The following is a 24,712-nucleotide window of genomic DNA, read 5'->3' on the forward strand; positions in this document are numbered from 1 at the left end:
GAAATACGAGTTTGGAAAAAAAATAGAATCTATAGAAGATTATGAAACAATTTTAAAAGCAGCAAACTGCTCTTAAACTGCAGAAATTCTCAGGAATAAAAAAATGACTGGAATAAATTCCAGTTAAACATGTATGACAAAAGAGTTAGGAAACTGATGAATGTAACCCAAAAAGTGTACGATTTAAGAAGTCTAGAAAAAGAGATGGAGAAATATGAAAAAGATGAAAAATACAAATATGAAAAATGAAAATATAAAAACTGTGAAACACACAAATTCAAAAAAAACAAAAAACAAAGAGTAACCAGTGTCTTGGAGTAAATTTAAAAGAGAATTGGACAAAGTGATATCAAAAATGTAGTAACTAAGAGTTTGCCTAGAATTGTTGAAATTCACCAATATTCAAATCTTGGAACCCCCCAAAAAATCCAGGGAGGAAGGGAGAGAGGAAGAGAGGGAGAGGTTGAGAGAGAAGAAAAGTCCCAATGTTCAACCTCAACTCATGCCAGTGAAGCCACAGAACACCAATGAAAAGTGTCATGGGCACTCACAGAGATTTCATTGATCATCTACCAAATTGATGCAGAATGAATGCACAAAGTACCCCTTTGCTTTGATTGCTACACCCACCAGAAGTGTCTTCCAAATATGAGGGTGACACAAAGATAATTTCAAACAACAACTGAGATATTTACTACCAGCAGAACAGTTTCAGTACAGGGACTCATGAAAGACATACTTCAGTCTCAAAGAAAAGTATTTCAGATGGAAAGTTTAAAGTGCAAAAAGGAATGGCAAACAAGGATGTTGGGAAATTTGTAGGGAAATCAAAATAAACATTGTACCAAACAACAAAATGTTAGGGGAAAAAAGTAGGATAGAACTAGAACACTAGACCACAATATCATATGAATTGAGAAGGGGGTAGATTGAGCTAAAACTTTCTAAAGTCCTTAAAGTCATTGAAAGTGAAGTAAAGGTACCTATAAAATTTAGATTATCTTAAATCTTTAGAAAACTGTAGCCTCCAACTTTCAAATACATAAAAGAAGGGAAATGGACAAGAAAAAAATTGACAGAATCAATAGAGGAGAGAGCCAAGAAAGAAAATGACAAGCAAATGGAAAATGATAAGGAAGAAAAAATATCAGTCAAGAGAACATAAGAAAGGAAGAACAAAAAGAGAGAAGAAGGAAGGAAGGAAGGAAGGAAGGAAGGAAGGAAGGAAGGAAGGAAGGAAGGAAGGAAGGAAGGAAGGAAATCAGGACAAGTAGAAAATGTTTAATGGTGGAAATAAATCAGAAATCAAATCAATTCAAATTCATTACAATGCTCTAGAGAAGAGACAAAGATTCTCTGAAAGGATTCAAGACAGTTAATTGATATTTCCAAATACAATTGTAGGATTCAGGTTGCTAACATTTATTTGGAGTTTTTCATCTTCATTCATGAGTTATGTTATGGTAATAAATTTTCTTTATTCATACTTTTTACTTGATTTTGCTAACAAAGTTATATTAGCTTCATCAAATGGATGTGTATGTGGTCCCCCTGCTCCTCCCCACCTTTTTCTTTCCTGATCTTGGGAGTTTGTTTAATACTGAAATTCTCTCTCCCTTAAATATTTGATAGCAGATGCCTAAAACGTCATATGGGCCTGTAATGTTTTTGTTGAGTTTTTTTGCTGTTGTGGAGAGATAAATTCTTATCTATGGATTGAACATCTTTAGTTGTGAGACATGTCCTCAGGTTTTCTATTTTTCAGTATGTTTTGGTAAATTATATATTTTTATAAATGGCAATTTTCATCTATTTTCAAATTTGTCATAAAGGGATTTTTGGGGTATTTTCTCATGTAATACTTAAAACTCCTATAATTAATCACAGCTATAATTAATCCTTCTTTATATTTCTAATATTCTTTATCTGTGCTTTTTTTTTATCTTGATTTGGCATGCCAAAGATTTATCTACTTTATTAGCCTTTGAGAGGCTCAGCTTTCAGCTTCTTGTTGATTCTTTCTTTTAGATCTTTATTTTTAATGTAATTAATTTCTGCTTGTATCTTTACAATTTCCTCTGCTCAACTTTTATTAGCTTTACTTTATTCTTTTACTGAAAGGACGAAAAACTTAGTAAGGACAGGGACACATAATGAAGTCCTAGCCCTGCGATTCTGCCACTCACTTGTCCTTGGAAAAGCTGGATACATGTTCTGGACCTGGGCTTTCTCATTATTCGGGAGAGGGTGCCATCCCTTCTTTCTGTCATCAACTTTAGACTTAATTAGAAAAGACAAATATGAATTTATCTGAGATTAATCATGCCAGTTTAAACCACCAAGTTTGGAAAGCCAATTAGAGTATTTATAAATTTTTAAATCAGTGTAACTCACTTGTAGATATGATCGAGCTCAAAGTGCCTTGACTAAACTTTTATAGTGCCTAAAACTTAAAAAAAAAAATACAGTTGCTACTAATTTCAAAAGTAATTGTTTTATGAGGTATATATTCATATATTCAAAGAATTGATATTACTTGTTTCATACTAAGACACTAGGTTAACTTCACAAAGGAGTTATATAAAGTTATACAAATATAAAGGGAATAGTCTATTTCCATCCCATAAAAGAAAATTAAATGTTTGCTTGATAAGCAAAGTTCCTAGCATGATGTTTTTGCACATTTCTTGAAAGACATTTTATTAAAACACCATACAAATTAAATTCTTAAATTAACATTGATACCCCTTCCTTAAGGGAAGTATATTTAAAATTAAATTTGTGTGTGATTACCTCAAACACAGTCTTATTAACAGCCACCTAGATGTTTGTGGGTTTTCATGCATTAAATTTTTGTTCCAGATTATTCATGGTTTGTTAATTGGTGTGATACTTGATGAATATTGATGGTGCATATTGTGGAAATAATTTCCATATGAAAGGGGGTAAAAGCATTTCCTGCCTGAGCAAAACTCTGGAAATAGAAATAAAAGAATTCTGAAAGGCGGAATTTAGAATATGAGTTGACCCTCTTATTTAACAGTTAAGAATTCTCTATAACCAGGCATCCCAAAGTGTATGTTATGCCAGATTATAGATGAATACTTTAATGATGTCCAAAACAAATTAGGAAATTAATTGATTCATTAAGGCCCTGTTTAAATGTCGAATGCAGAGGTTAAATGTTTGCTTTATTTAAATGAGATGTTCAGGCTTTAGAAAAATCTACTAGATTTAACTTCTAAAACACCATGTTCTAAGAGTGTTTATATTTATCATTTCACATATTTTATAAAGGATACATAGATTCAGCCAATATGTGTGTATAGGGAAGACCTTAACTCTTGGGATCTTCTTTAGCCAGCATATGATTATTATTTATCCAGCTGATAAATCCACAGATTATTGTATTTATAATAAGTAGTTTTGCAAATTTAATGAAATTGGAGTCTGTTCAATGTCTCTGTTTTCAAAGAACAACACATTAGGTGCTCAATAGATAGTTGTTGTTAGTTTCTCTCTTTGATATTTTTTTAAAGCGTTCTGACACTGTGGTAGGTGCCATTTAGACATTATTTCTTTTCATCTTTACCACTCCACTACCAAGTCAGTATAATTCTAACATTGCATGTGAAGAGACTGAGACTTGAGAAGTTGAGTTGCTCATTGTTTTATTCCAGAATCTTCTTTTTTAGGTAGCTATGACCTTCTTGGAATTTTCGGTAAGAGAATTTGAGATGTTTTAAAGGTATCTTTACTATTTTATTTGTCAGACTTGTGAGAATAAGGAAGAGATTAAGATATGACACAGTCCCAGTAACCTCTTTCTTTGACATTGGATCGTACTTCCAAAGGATCCCATCCTTATAAATACACTACTTGTAATTTCATGTTAATTTTGTACCCTCGATTACTTTATAATACTCATGGAAGAGAGAATTGATGACAATGAAAAAAGGAGGGTGTATGTGGCAGGGAAGGAATATGCATTAAAACCGCTTCCCTAATTCTTTTTATTTTTGTAATGTGTATTTATTATTGAAGGAGCGAGAGACAAAGTGTGAGCAAGGGAGCGGCAGAGATAGAGGGAGACACAGAATCTAAAGCAGGCTCCAGGCTCTAAGCTGTAAGCCCAGAGCCCGATGCAGGGCTCCAACCCAGGAGCTGTGAGATCATGACCTGAGCTGAAGTCAGAGGCTTAATCAATTGAGCCACGAGGCGCCCCAAACACTTCCCTAATTCTTGCATGCATTTTGGCAGCAAGATCCCCTCTTGCAGACTTATGCTTGATTTATGGTCAGTGTGCATTGCTTACCTTTGGCTTCTCTACTAGGCAGCTTCCTATCAGTTCAAGCACCTTTATTTTTTAATCATATGCCCGTGCTTTGTCATTTTGTGCACTGTCTACTTTATCCTCTAACCAATAAAAATTAATTAACCTCATGAATTCTACCCAAAGCAGCAACTAAATAGTTAAGCCAGGACTCAATGTCCAAGTCTAATTCTCTTCTCAAAAATAAACGTTCTCTTGAGATATCAGTCCTTTGGAGTCTAATCATATGCCTTGTTATTGATGTAAACATTATCTAATCTTGTTTTTCAAAAATCAACTATTGACATAAGCAAGAAGACTTGGTACATTCTACATATCCTGAAATCATACTAGATTGGAAATGATTGAAGTACTCCAGACACTTTTCTGAATTTCAAACATAGTCCTCAGAGTTATACAAAACTCTGGAAATTTTTCTGCCCAAATCATCATCTGTAGATTTACAGAGTGCCCTAATCATAGTATAGTCTCCCTTGCTTCTGGTAAGGCAACTTTATTGTCTAACAAACCACTTCAACACTTAGTGGATTCCCAAAATAATCATTTTATTATCTTTTGCAAATCTGTGATTGATTTGTCAGGTAATTCTTCTGGTCCATGTGATGTCATTTGGTACTACAACCGCTGGGCATTCCAACAAGCCGGAATGTCTAAGCTGTCTGTCACAGAAGTGGTAGATGTCTTGAGGGCGGGGGTCAGCTGCATGGCTGGACTTTTTTCTGTGTGTGTAGTTTCAAAATCTTGATTCTTCCTGTGGCCTTTCCACATGGCCTCTCCATAAAAGTAGCCCAGCTTCTTAGATGGCAGCTGAACACACACAAAACCACAAAAAGAAAAAGTTATCATGTTCTGTTAAGGTTTAGATCCAGAACCACCTCAGATCATTTAAAGCATTTGCATGCCAGCACAGTTTCAAGGGGGAAGAAAACAAATTCTGCCTCTAGAAGGGAGTAAAGACAAAAAAAATTGTGCCATCTTTAGTCCATCATAGGAAGGCATTCAAGGTCAAACCAAGAGCATTCGCCTCAATGCTAAGGAGAGACAAAGCACATTGCCTTTGAGAGCTTGGGTGTGGGAGGTGAGGAAAAGAATAGCGTGAGACTAGTCCAGAAAAATCCATGGTAATACAGGCCTCATTGAGTCTGTGAGACTTTATTATAGATGATTTGAAGGAAGTCATTAAAGAATTTGAGATAGGGTGGTTAAATAACTAGATTTTCAATTTTCGCAGGTTACGCTGGCTAGAATGGGAAATGGTTTGACAGAGAGTGGGACTGGAAGTAGAGAGACTATTCAGTAAACCACTGTGATAATATGGGAGGGGGGTGGTGGTTTCTTAGAATAGGGTGGGAAAGTGGAAATGGAGAATTTTTCTGCTTCAAAAGATATTTAAGCAATATAATCAACAGGACCTTCTGATTGTTTAAATATAAGTATACCAGTCTTTGGCTTGAATCACTAGGTAGCTGGTAATTCAATTGTCAAGACAGGAAACCTGCAGAAACAGGTTTGGAAGGGAATAATCATTAGTCCTGTTTTGGATTTGTTGTGTTTAAGTTCCTGTGAGATATCCAGATGAAAATGTTAAGCAGGCAATAATCTACTTGAGTTTGGAGCCCCAAAGAAAGGTCTAGGGTGTAGAGAAATGTGGTGGATGCAAACAATGAAATATAAAGTGGTCCAAATTGTAACAGATTCATAGTCAGTAGCCTAGTGGATCAGATACCTCTGGAGGGCTGCTCCCTAGTCGGTAGGTCTCACCAAGAACTCCAGTCACTGCTGGAACAACCACTTTTGCACTTAAGAGATTTGGCCAGCTACAACTTGACAGTTCCTGATCTTGGTCCTTAAAACAAACCATTGTTTCCTGCCCTTCCTTCCCTTCCTTCCCTGCCCTGGGGCTTCTCAGAAGCTATGGTATGGGACGTCTATGGGTATCTTCCCTGCAGGCGAGCAGGTCAACTCAAAAGTATCGGGAAATTAGTGCCTGTGAGATTCCACTTGCCCAATGGAGGACAAAAGCCAGTAGATAAGCAAGTGTTTCCCATTTTGATCCCCTGGGAATAAAATTCTGAAATTCATTTGATACAGTTCCTAAGAAGGCTGTGAGGGGTTGAGGGTCCATCATAGGGAAGAGCAGAGATGACTTGATAATCTGTCCATGTGGTGCACTTTCTTTCTCTGCTCACTCTTTTTGTCCCTCAATCAATACTCAGGGGTTGTTCTCAAATAAACTGCACGGAAGCTTTTGTCTCAGCTTCTCTTTCAAGAGAAGTCAGTCTAAGATATATGAACAAATATTTAAAAACAAATTTAATGTTTATTTATTTTGGAGAAAGAGAGAGACAGCACATGAGTGGGGGAGGGCAGAGAGAGAGGGAGACACAGAACCTGAAGCAGGTTCCAGACTCAGAGCTGTCAGCACAGAGCCCGACACGGGGTTTGAACCCACAAACCGTGAGATCATGACCTGAGCAGAAGTCGGAGGTTTAACCTACTGAAATACCAAGGCACCCCTGGACAAGTATTTTTTAAAAATCACAATGTTGGGGCATCTGGATGTTTCAGTCAGTTAAGAGTCTGACTCTTGATTTCAGCTCAGGTCATGATCTCAGGGTCATGGGATCAAGCCCTGCATCCAGGGTCCACACTGAGCATAGAGCCTCTGTTTGAGTTGCTCTGTCTTCCCCCATGCTCCTGTCCCCCACTTGTGTACTCTCTCTCTCTCTAAAAAAAATAATAATAATAATAAAAATAAATAAATAAATAAAAACACAATGTTGACTGAAAAGAGTAAGAAAAAAGAAATACATAGAACTATACTATTTATGTAAAGTAAAAGTATATACAGGTACAACAGAAGTCCTATATTTTAAAGGGTATAAGTATATCCATATACAGATACACATACATAGGGATTTTTATATATGCACATATATGTTTATGAGACATTTCCATGTCTTTATATAAATATGTTTTTATATGTTTACATGTAAATTATGTTTATATATGCATAATGACATACGTTTTAAAGCATTACAGTGGAGATCTTTGAGGAGTTGGGGATGCAAGGAATTTAAAATAAAGGAGAGGGAAACAAAGTCATACAAAAGGGGGACTTGTGATGATACCGAGTTGAGACTTGAAAAATTCTTTACTCATCTCAACACCCCTAAGGACCAATTTTTTCAATAGAAAAAGCAAGAGAGAAGCAGAAAGGTCGAAAAAGGTGGACATATTTCAAACAAAGGATATTTTATACCTAGAAGTATTCTTTAACTTCTTGATTATTTTTCAGAGGAACATACACTTAATAAGAAAATAAGAAAAACAGGAGTGATATGGGACTTTCTGGATGTCACTTACACTCGTGCTTCTCAGGCTTCTTTCTCTGCTTATGGAAGTACCGATTCCTGCTTAAGTATCTTGCTAGTCTTGATTTGCACTCTGGCTACAGCACAGAAGAGTTGAAAATGTAGAATGGGGATGTTGTTGACCTCCTAAATTCAAACCATTTACCTCATCTGTTTTTACTTATTTTATCTGCGTGTGCACTCTTTGTACTTGACCTGCTTGCTGAAAATATTGCTTACTGATGTTGGGGGATAGGACAAGGGAAAGACACTTTCTATCCTAAAATTAACAATGCCGCTTTGCTTCTTCATACATAAGCATTTTGAATTTTCATCCAGCCTCTCTGGGTATTTCAAGAACTACTATAATTATTTTGCCAGCATTTTTAAAATTTGCATTTGTTCTGCTTTTTTCTTAATGTGTGAAATGTTATCAGAAAAAGAAAAAAATCTTCAAGGCAAATGTGGCCCGTGCTTCTGGATTCATTGGTGAGATGCCCAGTTTCCACATGCTCTTTGGTTAAGTTCCTTCAAGAGTAGGGCATGTCTGGTGGTTGATTTGGCACAGATTCTATCTGCAAGAAAATGAGAGACTTCTGATCAAGAAAGATAATAGGACTTCCTATATCTATGGGTGAGAGACCACATAGAGGGCATATGTATAATTTACAACAGCTGGATTGTCCTCTTGTAATTTTTCCTTGCCCCAACAAATTAAAGCCTTTTTCTGTCACCAGAATGAAGGGAAAGGAGGGGCCTGACCCTCAGTCACAGGTGTGAACAGCATGAACAGGTGAGCTGAGAGCTGAAAAATCTAAACCTCAGCAGGACTCATTCCCCATGCAACTTGCCCCAGGGTGCAGGACTGCCATCAGGCAGGATCTCTAGTTCCAGTCACTGGCGTTTCTTGTCCCTAAATACTTAGTCACATGGCTAAAAATTTATAAGTTTCGAGAAAAAAAATTCCCTCAGCCTATTTATCATTAGAGTTTCCCTGCTAAAAGGCAGATGGCATAAGATTTCAATAAGCTCACCTGAAGTGTCTCAGACTTGCCTCATAATGGTTTCCCCCAGGGAGCACGAGACACTTTAGAGAGACAACCAGGGCTGGCAGAAAGAACAATAGTTTGTAGGAGAAGGCACTGTCAGAAATCTCATCTTTGCTGCTTATAAGCTGTATGAACATAGACAAATTTTTCATATCCTGCAAGACTCTCCACGTCTGTAAAAGTAGAGGTCATAGTATATATGTCTTTTAACACATAGCAGACCACCAGGCACATAGTAGGGTATTCTATTGTTATTTTTTCTTCTTACCTACAACTTGCCTTGTCTCAATACCTAAAAGTTGAAGACTGCATTCCTATTGACTGAAAGCTTGTCTAAACTATTTATGATTCAGTACCTTATCTTCTCTCCTTCGGACTCTTTTTTAATAAACCCTTTATTCGTTGCATTTATGGGGGGGTGGTCAACATAGTACCCTTCACACTAAAAGAGAATGAGTACGCAATGTGGATTTTTTTTTTTTTTTTTACTTTTAGAGAGAGAAAGACAGCACATGAGCTGGGTAGAAGGGCCAAGGGGGGTGGGGAGAGAATCTCAAGCAGGCTCCACACTCGGCACAGAGCCCATCACAGGGCTCGATCCTATGGTCCTGGGATCATGACCTAAGTGGAAATCAAGAGTTGGACACTTGACTGACTAATCCACCCAAGTGCCCCTAGCAGACTTCACTTTGTAGCAGTGTGACCAAGATACATTACAGGGAAGTATAACCAAAAGAAAGAAAAATAAATAACAAATAATTTATTAGCTCTAAAATAACTGCTCAACATCTCCCAAAGAGTGGCTGATTCATTCATGAATAGAGAATCTATTTAAACCACATTTGCATGCCATTGCCTTTAATGGAATGGCCCATCCATGATATATTCTTACACGGTCGCTTTGCTATTGTCACTTCTGGCTCGGTTTGCCATGGCATACAAGTCTAATGTCTAGTGTCTGATGTCTGATGAGTGTATGTTCAGTGATCCAGAATATCCACATAGAGTTCTGTGAGCACCCTAGATGGGGGGGGGGTACTTAAATATAGTGAATGGTATACCAGTCAGAAAACTGGAATTAGGGTGCCTACAGTGTAATCCTAGTTCTGCTATTGGGTTGTATATACATTGGATAAATTACTAAATATGTCTGAGCCACGATTTCACGATCAGTAAGATGATGGCAATAACAACATCAATTCTCTAGGATAGTGTGAAGGTCAAATGGGTAATGAATGTAATTTATGCAGAGTACTCTGATCATCATATGTTAGCTATGGAAAAAAAAGAAGAAAGCATATACTAGTACAGCTGTTCCCTCAAAGCCCTAAATTCCTGTAGCAATTTAACCTGATCAGGGATCTCCTCTTCTTTGGGCTTATGTCCTATGTTTTATATCAGCTTTCTTTTCTTCCTGGAGACTGCCCTAGAAATAGCTCTCCCTTAAAGTTCTTTATGTAATGTATCTTATTGGCTTCTCAAAGATCATGTATAAAAGGAAGACCTGTTTTCACTACAAAGGTGACATCTGGTCCCTCCTGGAATGAACTTTTGTGCAAGAGCAATTAAGGGTCATTGACTTGGTCTCTCCTGACACTTTGGATATATTGTCTTCAAACCCTGATTAAAATATTTTAAAGGAATTGCCCCCCAAAAGAGCCAATTTTATGGCTCTCCTGAAGCCGTCAGATTTTTCCTTAGTTCTTAGTTCATGCCAGAGAGGCACTGGGGCTCATTATGCAAATTTAAATGACTTATACACAACCCAAATCACCTTAGGTTATACTAATGAGTTCTAGATAAGAAAGAATGAACACAAAATTGCATCAAGGGTATTTAGGAATAACTGCCCAACGGAAAGAGTAATGAGGTAAATTGTAAAGGAGAGCTATGGAAAGATTTTTAAAATAATTTATCACACCTTCAATCATTTTTAAAAACATGTTCATCTGCTAATGCGTGGTACATCTAAACTGTATGTGTGAGTAGGAAACCTTTCAGAGTATTAAGCGCCAGTGAGCTTGCTTAGGTGTGGTCTTGATTAAAAAACTGGATTTCGTCTTTTCCAGAACCAGCCTTGAGGGCAAGAGAGTCCCCTTCTACTCCCCAGAAACTGCAAAGTTGGAGAAAAGAGATTTCAGTAAGGTGAATTTAGTTTCCTAAACAGGATGGAAACTGCCAATAGCTCTGGCTCTTCCAGAGGGAGGGAACTCTTCACTAACCCTATGAGTGCCCTGCCACATGGGAATGCAGACCTACATGAAAGTGCCCAGGACTCAAAAGAGCAGAAGGAACATGTGCTAAATTTATAACCAAAGAGCACAGAGATTTTTCAAAACTCTGCCCCTTCAGGAATTCTCAGTTTGGGGGTCTGCTTTAATGGTCCTCTCATAACATGTTAGGAAGGGTTCCATTTCTACGAAAAGAATCCATTTTAGAGAGTTTCCACCGAAAGAAATGTATTATCTAATGAAGTTTGAGCAGAAATGGTCGTAAATGACTTAAAACTAGTTCAGAGAGTGAAGAAACAAACTAAGCTGAGTTTCCAGGAATGGCTCCTAAATGCATACTGCAGAAGTGGGTCATTAGAGTGCTATTGCATCTACCATAATCAGAAAGCGGTAGGATTAAGAAAAAAAAAAGTCAGGAAAACTTCCAGATCCAAGAGGACACTGTCTCAGCCTCAGTCCATTCTCAATGCATGCCCCTACTCCTGCCTCTGCCCTCATTTGACTCTTTCAAGTCCAGGACTCAAAGAGGAAATATGATTGGCAGAATCTCAAACTCACCGGGTCACTCTACCTTTAAGAGAGTGTTAGAAATAGAGGTTTTAGCCTGTCAGTCATTGTGTCCTAGAAGCCATCACACTGTGTGTTGAATGAGCAGGTTCGTAGTATCTGCCAAACTGCCCTTGGAAACCCCAGATGGTCCTGATTTTACAGAATAGGATTCTAAGGGAGGGAGGAACAGCAGCATCTCTTGAGGGAAAGAAATAGTGCAGAAGAAAATAGACCCTTCTGTGTATGAGGGGAGAGTATTTCTCCAAATGGGGATGTATACAGAAGTGCAGAAATATTTTTTTTGTCTTGTACTATTTCTTGTCATCTTTAGGTAGTTCTTTTCTCTGAGTTTGTTCTTATTACCCTACTTGTGGTTGTATTTGGGTATTTGTTAAGGCTAGGAAAGATGAACTTAACAGCTGTCCCTACCAGTAATGGCCTCCGCAGTGTGCCGAGCAGGTGTCCTGTACCAGGGTTCTTTCAGAGTTATTTGCAGAAAAACCTATTTGGGCACGGGAAAAATGTGCAGCGGGAGGCACTAAGGAAAAGCACTGGAACATTCTAGTGTTAGCTCATAAAGTGAAAATTTTGTGTAGTCAGATTAACCTTGAAAACTTCAAGTCACCTATAACATGTAGGATATTTGTATTTCGGCCCAGAGTCGAGACTTTATGAACCCAAAGATTAATATCCACTGAGTTAGCCCAAAAGAAGGAATAAAAGGATAGGCTCTATTCAGATGTCTGGGCATTCAAACTACTGTCCTTTGGGGAAAATGATGAAATTCTAAGATGTGAATGGAAATTAGATGGAGACTTTTAAAATGTTTGCCGAGGGGCACCTGGGTGGCTCAGTCAGTTAAGCATCAGACTCTTGATTTTGGCTCAGGTCATGGTCTCGCAGTTTGTGAGATCGAGCCCTGCATCCAGTCTGAGCTGACCGTGTGGAGAGTGCTTGAGATTCTCTCTCAGCCTCTCTCTGTCTCTGTCCCTCCCCTGCTCATGAGCTCTCTCTCTCGCTCTCTCTCTCTCTCTCTCTCTCTCTCTCTCAAAATAAATGAATAAATAAACTCAAAAGAATAAAACGTTTGGCGCTCCTGGGTGGCTCAGTTGGTTAAGTGTCCGACTTCGGCTCAGGTCATGATCTCATGGTTCATGAGTTCGAGCCCCACATTGGGCTCTATGCTGACAGCTCAGAGCCTGGAGCTTGCTTCGGATTCTGTGTCTCCCTCTCACTCTGTCCCTCCCCCGCTTATGCTCTTTGTGTCTCTCAAAAATAAATAAATGTTAAAAATAAATAAATAAATAAATAAATAAATAAATAAATAAATAAACTTAAAAAAAATGTTTGCCTGAAAGGATTACTCAAATTGGTGCTTTTTTATTAAGAATGTTAATTGTAATATATGTTACTGTTTGGTATTATAAGGACTAATCAATACAAAAGAGTCAGCTCTTAGAAGTTTAGAAATGACAAAATCATTTGTAAAGTTATCATGTGCTTATGGAAAAACTACTAATTAGAATGGAGATGGAACTTAAAAAGTTTGGACATTATCCCTGATTCTGTCATTAATAACCTTAAAATAAGACATTTCCTTTAGCTTTCCATATCTTATTCTTCCTTTTGAGAAATGGGGTTTTAGCCATAGCTCCCGTCACCAAATACATTATTAGAGTGAATTTTCTAACCCTTCTGACTGCAAAGACCTTCTCCAACATGGCCATGCCACCAGGCTGCCCCTCATCCTTCATTACTTAGTTCAGTATTCACGTCTTCAGGTGACCTCCCACCTCTACTGATCCTGTAGGACATACTCTAATTACCTCTATTAAAGTTGGAACTGTTTATTTTCATTCTTCATTTGTTTATCTTCAGTCTAGGAAGTTCCTTGTGATTATTTGCTGTTTCTCTACATTTTAATACAATGCTTGGTTAATTATAAATGCTTAATAAATGTACACTAAAGAAGTAGAAGAGAAAATGATAGAAACTTAGGAATGAAAGGGGATAATTTTTAAATTTCTGATTCAGTGTTGAAATCTCTTTATCATATATTTTTAAAAAATTTTTAAGTTTATTTTAATTTATTTTGAGAAATAGATAGCAAGCAGGAGAGGGGCAGAGAGAAAGGGAAACAGAATCCCAAGGAGGCTCTGTGCTATCAGCACAGAACCCTATGTGGTGGTGCTCAAACTCACAAACCATGAGATCATGATCAGGGTCAAAATCAAGAGTCAGATGCTCAACCGAATGAGCCACTCAGTCACCCAATCATATTCTTGATATATGGTTTCTAGGCTTTTATATTTAATAAAATAGAAGCCCATACTTTTGGACAACTCACATTGTTACTTCTTCCTTAAATTAAATGAGGGTTTCCTTCCTTTAACCAAAAAGTATTTATCCAAGAAGATTGTGTTGGCCATGTTTTAGTTCTATTCTAGTTAATATAGGACCTTTCCGTTCACTTCAAGAAGCTCTAAAGTTAGTAAAGAAAATAGATATGAAAATGAGTAATAATTCATATTTACCAAGATTTATATGATTAAAAAGTGAAGGTCTGTGCTGTAAGACCAAGGGGTTGCCTAAATATATTACTTCAAGTAGCACACTGAGTGATGACTAGCACATTATGTAGAAACTTCTACCAGATGGCATTCCAGATGTGTTACAGAGGAATACAAATAATAATAGTGTTTATTATATCCTAGGCACTATTCTAAGAAATTTACATTATTACATAATTTAATACTGACATAATATGGTGAGGCTCATATTAGGACACAAAGAAGCTGAGTAACATGCCCAAGGTCCCGTAACCGGCATGCAGGAGGGCTGGAATGTCCACAGTAACAGTCTGGCTCTTGAGTTTGCACTCCTAGCCACCTTGCCACACTGAAAGACAGAAGCTCTTTCCCATGGGAGCTTCATGAAAAGAAAATGTCATTTTCTTGAATTATGCTATTACTTAGGCAAATGCAAAGTAGAAAAACAATATGTAGAATTTAGTAAATAAATATTCTATATGTTGGAAGTTTGAACAATTATATAAAGACAGAGATTCTCTGGGCTTTGCAGATGAATGCTGAATGGAGAGAGCATCCATATTAATTCTATTCTGAAAAGGAAGATGAACTAGGGGATCCTGGGTTGCTCAGTCCACTGAGCATCTGACTCAATTTTAGCTCAGGTCATGATCTCACGGTTCATAATATTGAGCCCTGAGTCAGGCTCCAAGGAGCCTGCTTGGGATTCTCTCTCTCCTATCTCTCTGCCTCCACCCCCCCAACCCAGCTCATGTATTCTCTCTCTCTCTTTCTCCAAATAAATAAATAAACAAATAAATGTTTAAAAATAAAAATAAGATGAACTGAAGTAGAATCCCAACTGAAGGGAAAAGAAACTCTGGACAGAACAGGGCCACAGACAATGGTCACAGTCGCACCTACCAAATGATTGAGTCAGTGGACATAAAGTGGGATGCATTTGCATGTATCTCACACACATACATACATGATATATAGAGATTGCATCCATTGTTTTGAAAAATACGTATTAAATATTTCACAGCACTAATTCACTAATAGCCATGTAAAAGACCAGCATAAAAGAATGATAGGTAGCAGTCAAGATTCTGGTACCCAGAGAGGACAGGTCATGTAAGCTGCATGTCTTTTTTGAAGACTGAACAAAATCTTTCCTCCTACATGGTGTGCCACACATTATGACACCACACATCACACTATGTGTATGTGATGTTGTGAAAATAGAGAGGAAGCAGGAGCCATTTGGAACTACAGATAAAACAAATGCATTTTCCTCCTGATGACCCTTCAAATATTATATCTCCCTGAGGCCCTTCTTTTCCAGCTTAATTGTTCTCTTGTTGTACAGGTTAATCCTTGATGGACATGATGTCTGAGACTTTTACCACCCTATTCACCCTCCTCTTAATGCATTCTCATTGGCAATATGCCACTTCAAACAACCCGGAATCGAATGCAATACAGCATATACAATGCATTCGTGTGATGCCCAGAGGCTGATTTATGCATTGACTTGGAATTCCTCACCCAGTTGTATTATCGGGGCCTAAAGTGTCTTTTACTATTGCTATCTGATGCACCTCTAGAGTAGATTGACCTTGTAGTCATTTTCACATGAATAACTATTAAACTGGGTCTCCCCCACTCTGTAACTTATTTCACCTTGTTAGGGTTAGCCTATCTTTCTGATCCAGGGTGATTATAGGGTGTTGGTTGGTAACTCTTTACAGTGATTCTATCAGCAAATCAAATTGGTAACCTTCTTAGTTTTCAGTCATTCATAAATGTGATAAGCAGATATTTACTATCAGTAAAGTCATTATTAAAAATGTCAACATGTGGTAAGTATTGCAAACATTTTTTTTTGAAACGTTTAGAGGAAAATATCATTACAAGTAAAAGGAGTATTTTGGTCTATTTACATTTAATGTAATTATTAATATGATGGGGTTTAAATCTACCATTTTAGTATTTTCTCATAGTCCTCTCTGGTTGATGTTTCTTTTTTTCCCTTTATTTTGATTTATCAAATATCTTTTAGTAATTCATTCCATTCCCCTACTATTTTTTTTATCCAAACTACTTTGTATAACATGTTAAAAATAGTTTCTTTGGGGTATATATATCTATACTTAGATATAGATATTAATATTATACCACTTAGTGATTAATTTAAAATTTTTACAACAATTTAATTCCATTTATACCCCTTCCTTCCTTTAAACTCTTATTGTGAGATAATTTATCATGAAAAAAAGCTCTGCCTCCTAATGCTTGCAAATGTTCTACTGTAGGTCTGTTTTTGCACACTGGTTTTTCTCTTTATAGCTCCTTTAAAAAAATATGGATCATATCTTGTTGAGACTCTGGATTCTATGATCTCTCTCTGAGGAATCTGTAAAGTTTTATTCTAGTAGGTAGTTAAATTGCTGCAAATCAACTTGGACTGGTAGAAGCTTGATATTTTTAAACTTTATTAAGATAGGTCTGTTTTACTTTTGTACTTAATCCTAGCATAAATGCCTTAGTCCTTAGGTAGTACTCCTAACTCTTTTGAGATTTCAAAAATATTTACCAAGCCCCTCTAACTTGATGAGACTTGAATTCCTAATTGAATCTTCTATGTGATGTGCAGCTGCAAAAGTCCCTACTAGCTCTCTTAGCCTTTAAGTGCTGTTACCTTCTTGAGGTCCTTGGTGCCTTGCTTCATGCATATACCATTCAGAATTTGAAGTATTTAAAGAGAGATGGTATGCCAGTTTGGGGGCTTCTCCCTCTGTGACTCCATTCATTTTGGAATTCGCCTACCTCTTTTTGGAATTATCAGCTACTCTGCATCCCCAGACTTCATCCTCTTGTACATCAGGCTAACCAAACTCCCATCTGGGTCTTATTTATCCCTGGCTGGGAGAGGTAGGAGTTCCCTTCAGGGGCAAAGCTATAGTACCAAGGTCTTACCCTCTATGGTTTCCTCCTGTCAAGTATTTAAGCCCCTCCAGTTTCTACCTGATTTTGGTCATTTTCCAGTGCTTCAAACACCTTATTTTATTTTATTTTATTTTATTTTATTTTATTTTATTTTTAATATTTATTTGTTTGTTTGTTTATTTATGACAGAGGCAGAGAGAGAGAGAGAGGGAGTCAGAGAGAGAAGGAGACAGAGAATCCAAAGCAGACTCTGCTCTATCACCACAGAGCCCGACACAGGGCTTGAACTCACAAACCGTGAGCTCATGACCTGAGTCAAAGTCGGATGCTTAACTGAGTGAGTCACCCAGGTGCTCCAAACACCTTTTTAAGTATAATTGATATCAACAGGAAAAATAGTCCAACACAAGCTACTCTGCAATTACTGAAAATCAGAACCCAAAGATATTTTAAAGCATGTATTCATTTTTTATCTGAAAGAATGAATTATATATTTAAGGCAACAGAAGTACAGTAATACAGTATGAAGATCTGGCTCTGAATATCCATCTATCCATTCTACATCTGTGACTGTAGGCAAGTTGCTTTGTCTGTAGCCTTCATTTTCTTCCTCTTTAAAAAAAAATGGCCCTTTTCCTTGGAATGCCATGATTTTCAAAGGATATTAGTTCCTTATCCAGTCCCTCAACTGAAGGGGACTGAATTTAACATTTGGAAACAATATAAATACTACCTGGAGAGGGTAGAGCTCTGAGAGTTATTATAGCTCCCCAGGTTGCCTAACGCAAGTAAGGGAGGTGTATGAACTGTAAGAATCTGATTCATTCAGTTCTACAAATAACAATGCTTACTTAGCCTTACTCATGTCTCACCCCTTGCTCTTGACTTCACCTCCTTCAGGGGAAAGGGGAAGGGAAAGAGAGATCCAGGTAAAACTTACCTTACTCAGTAATTTTTAACTACAAGAAAAGGTGATGCTGCTGGCCTGTCTGCTATTGCTTTCATTAGATGCTCTTTGATAAAGAAGTTTAGAGAAATAGAAATTGGTGGGTGTTTTTATTTTTGTTTTTGTTTTTTTGCTTGTTGTTTGTAGGAAAGCATAAGCCTCAAAGAAAAGTATGGCAGAGAGAGGTTTAGTAAAAAATGAAGGTTTTTTTTTTTTTTCTGTTTGGATATATCATGGAGAATTATTCTCTTGATTGAAGCCAATAAATATGCCATGTGATTATCTTTTGGCTCACAAAGTTATTTTTCCAACTTGTATATCGTGGTACTTTTTAGTCCTCTTAACTTGTTCCCTCAAATTAGTTGTATAGTCTACTATTATAAAATACAATATTGCATCATCATTAACATTGCATATATACTAATCATCTTTACTACCAAGACTCTACTTGTGAAATGTTGGATATTGAAGCTTTTAAACTAGAATTTGGATCTTTTATAAAATTCACATTCCTAAAATTTTGGAGTCTCTAGACCATGATTTTATTTATCTACCTTTATACAAAAGAAACAAATTAAAAAGGAACGTGGGAGCAAACCATGTATATTCCTACACTTACATTTAGGATTTATGCTTAAGTTTGTAAAGGAAGAGTTTCAAAGATCATGAAGGGCAGTGCTGGAGTGAGGACACTACTGTGTTAGAGAAGAATCCCCCCTTCAGTTGAGACGGAAACCAGCAATGGCACTTCTCAAAAGTCTTTCCACATGAATTACTACACAAAATAAGTACCTAATACCAGATGGAAAAGGGAGGAACTTCAGGCAGGATAAATACACATGTGTGAAAAGACAGGGAGGGTGGAACTGACAGAGAAAGAGAGGGGAAAGAGTGGAGAATAGAGAATGCTGGGATTATAAAATTACTGTACTACTGGGAAGGTGAAGGCTCATTATATCATAAGCCAAAGTCTTATTAAAGAAAGACAATAGTGTCTGTTATTAGACAGCTGAGTGTGAGTGAACCTTGATTCTGCCAGATTCTTCGTGTAATTGTGGAAATTGCTTCTCTGAGTCCTATCTGTAAAGATGGGAATAGTATTTGAAAACCCACATATATTTCATTGTTGTTATGAGAATTAAATTATTTGACTGATGTGAAAATATGTGCCCTTATGTAGTATGGTGGAATCTCAACAGGGAGAATGCAGATGTGAATGAAATGAATGAGCCGGACTTCCAAATTCAATCTTGTTTAGACATGCGCTTTTGGCACTTTTTAAAAATTATTTTTAAAGAAAGAAGGATCAAAAAGATATTTGACTTCACCGTCTATATGGAAGAATAACTTTTTGTTTTATATAAATAGGTAATTGATCTGCACAATACAGATGTCACTAAAGTTATTTTAGCATTTTATGTATTTCAATAAACAAGTTAAAATTTCCATTTATAAGTTTTAAAGAGCAGGTTGAAAACCTGCTACAAAAGATACTTTTTTTTTTTCAAATTACATGTTCCAACAAGGGTCAGATCTAAAGAGAGAGCTACAGTCACTAATGTTCAAATCCTAAGTGATGTTGCAGGTGGTAAAAGAATACATGAACTAATTCATTCACACATCCCATTGACCCAAACACTGCAAGGCTTAGCAGCATCATTCACTTGAGATGACCTCATGTGGATTGGAGCTACATGGCTCATCTCTTCATTAGCTACATTTTACTGAACATTTATTAACCTAAACAATCTTATCCACATAACCTCTTACACCTTCGTCAACAGTCCTCTAAGGCTGGTACTATTTTGTCTTCCTTACGATAGAGGCAGCTGAGGTTCAGAAAGTTTTCCCAAAGTCGCAGGATCAGCAAGAAGCATAGCTGGATTAAGAATCTCATCTCTTGTGTACCTTCCCCAAGTGGATGGTCATGGACATCTCAATCATTTCCATATTGGTTAAGAAGATCAGAGTAATACATATTGTGTGTGTTCCAAGTGTCCCACCCCGACCCTTTCAAAGTTTTATAGGCTGAAAGTATGTGAAACAGAGTACCAAGGGAGTCTTTGGTTGAGAAAGTAAGCCACAAAGTGATAGCCTCATGAATGTGTGAGTGGACGTGTACAAGTGTTGTCATCTGTGTAAATCAGGAGGGCTTCCAGATACTGTGCTTTGGTCATACTGTTGGTCATACTTGTTTGTGAAATAATTATCTATAAATACTTATCTCAAGTATTTGTTTCTATAGGAAACTGTTAGATGGAATCCACATACTCCCCTGTCCCCCAACTTCATTCCCCATAATTGCTACCTGGACACATTGAATGAAAACCCTAAGGCTCTGTCAGCTCCCCAGAGTAAGCACTGTGAGAGTCCTCAAAGCATGTGGTCTAAAAATATCTCTTGGGCATATTGGCCAGAGAAAGGCTTTGTCCACATCATTAAGCAAACAACATTAAAGAAGATTATTTTTCTACAGGTAGTTAATGGTTACAATAGACACCAGGTGAGTTTTCAGGAGACATTTCAGTCTAAATTCTGGGAAAACATTACCTTTGTAGATGAGTATATGTTTGCTTACATCATACTCAACTTTTCAGCAGGTTTTTTTTTCACTCATACTTTGCAACTAACCCTCCCCCCTATATTACGTGAAGATTTCTTGTCATGCAATGTAATTTTGAAACCAAAGTAATATTGGACACATCCATAAGGTTAACTGCCAACAACTAGATTTTCAGTAAAGGAGATCAGAATGGACAAAACTGAAGAGATCGTCAAAGACTTCACAAGGCAACCATGAAGGAATAAGTTAAGAATTTCTAGTTAATGGTTTATTTTATGTACTGGTGCAGTTTCATTCACTTATGGCCCAATGCATATTTGTTGGGGGAGAAAACAGTGAATTAAACTATAGGGTTTTGCCCTCTCACAATGAAGATAGCCAAGTAAATAGGCTATTACAATGCAGTAGGATACAGCCATTAATAATACAACATGCTTTGGGGCACCTGGGTGGCTCAGTAGGTTAAGCGTCCAACTTCAGCTCAGGTCCTGATCTTATAGTTCATGGCTTTGGGGCCCGCATCAGGCTCTGTGCTGACATCTTGGAGCCTGGAGTCTGCTTTGGATTCTGTGTCTCCCTCTCTCTCTGCCTCTCCCCACCCCTCAAAAATAAATAAACATTAAAAATAAAAAAATAATACAGCATGCTTTGATAACCCATAAGAGGGGGCCCCTGACTCAAGAAGGATGGGGTTCTTGAAGGAGTTTTGAAGAAAATGGACTGAAAGGACAAGTAGAAGATCTACTGAGAAGGAATCTATGGAAAGAAACACTTGAAGGAGAAGAGAGCTGAGCTTTGTACATGCTGTCTTTATGGTGTCTCAGCTACATACTAATAATAGCTAATGTTTCCACTGAGTGCTGAAAATGTGTCAGACAAGTTTTAAATGTTGTCTTCAGTGCTCTCAACAGGCTGATGTGGTAGATATTTTTATCCCCCTTTTTACATCAAGGTTGAAATAAATATTTGTGAGTCATCACTGCATTGATAGTAATTGAAGCCACGGGAGGGCTGGAGGCTGCCCAGTGGAGATAGAAGAAGGAAGAAGAAGGTTTACCAAATATCCTGAGGAATATGACAAAGTAGGCAGAGAATGAACAACTAAAAAGATGGAAGAAAAGCAAAGAGAGTGCCATATAATGGAAACAAAGGGAAAATCCACAAAAAGAAGACATGAGTGGCCTACCATGCCAGAAGAGAAGTCAGGGACCATAACAACCAAGTCTGGTGACAGGGAGTGGGCGCCATTCTTGCAAGGAGCTAAGGACAGAAGAAAAAGTAAGGACATAGAGGCAGTGAGGAAAATAAAATTCACTCAAATACCAGGCTGAATGGAAAGGAGAGAGAAATAAAAGTACAAGAGGGGAACATGGGTTTGAGGGACTTTTTTGATTCGTTGGCATGGTTCCTATTAAAAGGTGCCAAAGTGGGGCGCCTGGGTGGCGCAGTCGGTTAAGCGTCCGACTTCAGCCAGGTTATGGTCTCGCGGCCCGTGAGTTCGAGCCCCGCGTCAGGCTCTGGGCTGATGGCTCAGAGCCTGGAGCCTGTTTGCGATTCTGTGTCTCCCTCTCTCTCTGCCCCTCCCCCATTCGCGCTCTGTCTCTCTCTGTCCCAAAAATAAAATAAATGTTGAAAAAAAAATTAAAAAAAAAAGGTGCCAAAGGGTTCTGAAGAGGGAGGGAACTAAATCCAAGCAGGCTGGGAGGGGGAACATTTCTTTAACACAGCAGGAAGGAAGGAGAGAGAGAACGTTGCCTCTGGATATGGGCAGGTGCATATATTTTTACCTTCTCTGTCATAATTCCTGCTCTTCACATAGATTATATTATGGAATTTAGTCTGGTTATAGATTAGCCAGCCAAAACTACCCCCGCATCCTGTTGAGGTTCATGAACCCAATGATCTGTGTTTATTTCCTTTTTGTTTCGTCAGTCACATACTATAACTAGTATTTACTTTCAATTATAAAGAGCATTTTTTTTATTTAGTAGTGAGCATAAAATTAACATACTCCACACCTCATTTATTCATTTTTCTGATTTGGTCACTGTTCTTAAACATTGGGAAATGCTGTCAGGATCTCCTACCCATGTTAATCTTTTGAATTTAAGAGGGTGGTGGAAAAGTTTGGTGGCTTAGCTATAGCTTTGAAATGAACACGTCTACACCATCTTGGTTCTTGTATTGGAATCCTTTTTGTTCGGCATTGCTGCAGAAGTTATTTTCAGAACATCATATGGATTTTTCATTGAAACATCTGTGTTAACTTTTATTATCCCTGGTCTGCTTTGTAATTTTGGAAACAGATATAAAGAACGAGCAACCCAAAGCACAGTAATATAGTGGGAAGCATCCTTCATAAGTCAATTGAGGAATTTAATAATCTCTTTAGAAATAAGCTCTGTAGCTATGAGAAAAATGTGTGGGTTAAAGGCCTTCCAATTAAGAAAGGTTTCTCTGTGGATTTATAGGCTGGTGGTTCACTCTTCCTGTTCGTGTTTCCATAGCAACTGTCAGGTAGATTTTCTGCTACTTGCTAGGAAGTTGGAAATGTTGAGTCTGGTTGAGCCTTTTCAATTCAGTGAAGCTTAAATGAAATTCTTTGCAAGGAACTGGCATTTAGCCTGGGTCATTTATTCATATCTAGAAGAAAAAAATCAATTATAGTAATCAAATGTGCAAATTTTTTTATTGGGATTATTTTTGGTATATATTTTGTGCTGTAATCTATTTTTAATGCCAGGGTACTAAAGGTTTGAAGGGCTGCAGCTGGCCTCTTTGCTATCTGATGGCTTGTGGCTTTAATTACAGCCCAAGACATAGGAAAGCATGCCTTTTGCTGGTCTACTTTTGCAAGCTATAATCACCCCTGGTGATATTCAGAAGCAAACTAGGATCCAGGAGACTCATTAGGGTGAGACACATATACTGCACAAAACACAATGCAAACCTTTTATTCTTGTATTTTTTTCTGTCCCGTTGGTTATTTGAATTACATCCTGGGAAATAAATAATTTATGTGCTATTGTTTAATCTTCTTGGGAGTACAGTATCTTCATTTTTCCTTCAGATTAAACCCACTTGGGCATCACTCACTGGTTCATATCAACCCACACTGACTGATGTGTGACAGCTCCATGTAGGATGGTGTCCTTTAATCCTTAAAAAAAAAATCAAGACCTGTAGGTGGGTAAAGTGAGCACCATTGCCCCATATATAACGTGCATATATGCCATGGGAAGGACAGACATCTGAGGGACATTACTCAGTATATTCTTTTGTTACCATCTTTGCTTCCTGGCATAGAACTAGCAGCTCCTACAGAAAATAAGGCACAATCCTTATTTCACACTGTGGTTCTATTTATATATCAGCTCCCCTGTGGACACTTTTTATAAGATATATTATTTACAGCAATGGTTTTGAATGCATATTCCAGTTCATTTCTTTCTATCGTTTGTTTCTATCGTTCATTTCTCCTGTCGTTTGTATTTTTAAACGCCTTTAAATGTTTATCTTTTAAAATGCCTTTACCTATTATGGTAATGTTTCATATTATCCAGTATGATTGATTATTGGCAAAAACACAAATAAAACACACACACACACACACACACACACACACACACACACACACAGATTACTTTTAAAAAAGTCAGAGCTGAAACGTCTTTTACTTACTTGCCCTGCCTTGTCTTATTGTCTTCCCCTTTGGTCTGGAAAATGTGCTTTCTTCTAGTAAGCTAAATAAAAACTTTCTGAGAAAAGCAATTGAAGGTGAAGGAAGCTCAGTCTTCAGTCGCTACACTAGGAAGTAGAAATGAAGTCTCTCAGCTCTGCTCTCAGCTTTATTTACTCTAAAAGGTGGGCAATTTTCTCTTAAAATAAATCGTACTTGGAGCTGCATGGCTCCGTCCAAAAGATGCTCCTGTACCCAGGAGCAGAGAGAGAGAGAAGTGAGATTCTGAACATTTGTCTGGGTACAGTATATTGCAGAGGGAATGGACTTAGTTACAGAAATATATCAAAATGGATGCATGAAGGGATAAATCGTTGGCCACAGAGATCATTCTGACTCAGGCTTCGACCGTTCCGAGTAAAATAATGAAGTGAAAGCTTCTTGCTTTGGGAGAGCCCCAAGGATTAAATTTTGTCTGTCACCACTTGGGAAAAGTGAGGCGGTCTCTGCTGCTGGTGTTTACACATTGGAT

This window comes from Felis catus, chromosome B4 (genome assembly GCF_018350175.1).
Source record: "Felis catus isolate Fca126 chromosome B4, F.catus_Fca126_mat1.0, whole genome shotgun sequence".
NCBI lineage: Eukaryota > Metazoa > Chordata > Mammalia > Carnivora > Felidae > Felis > Felis catus.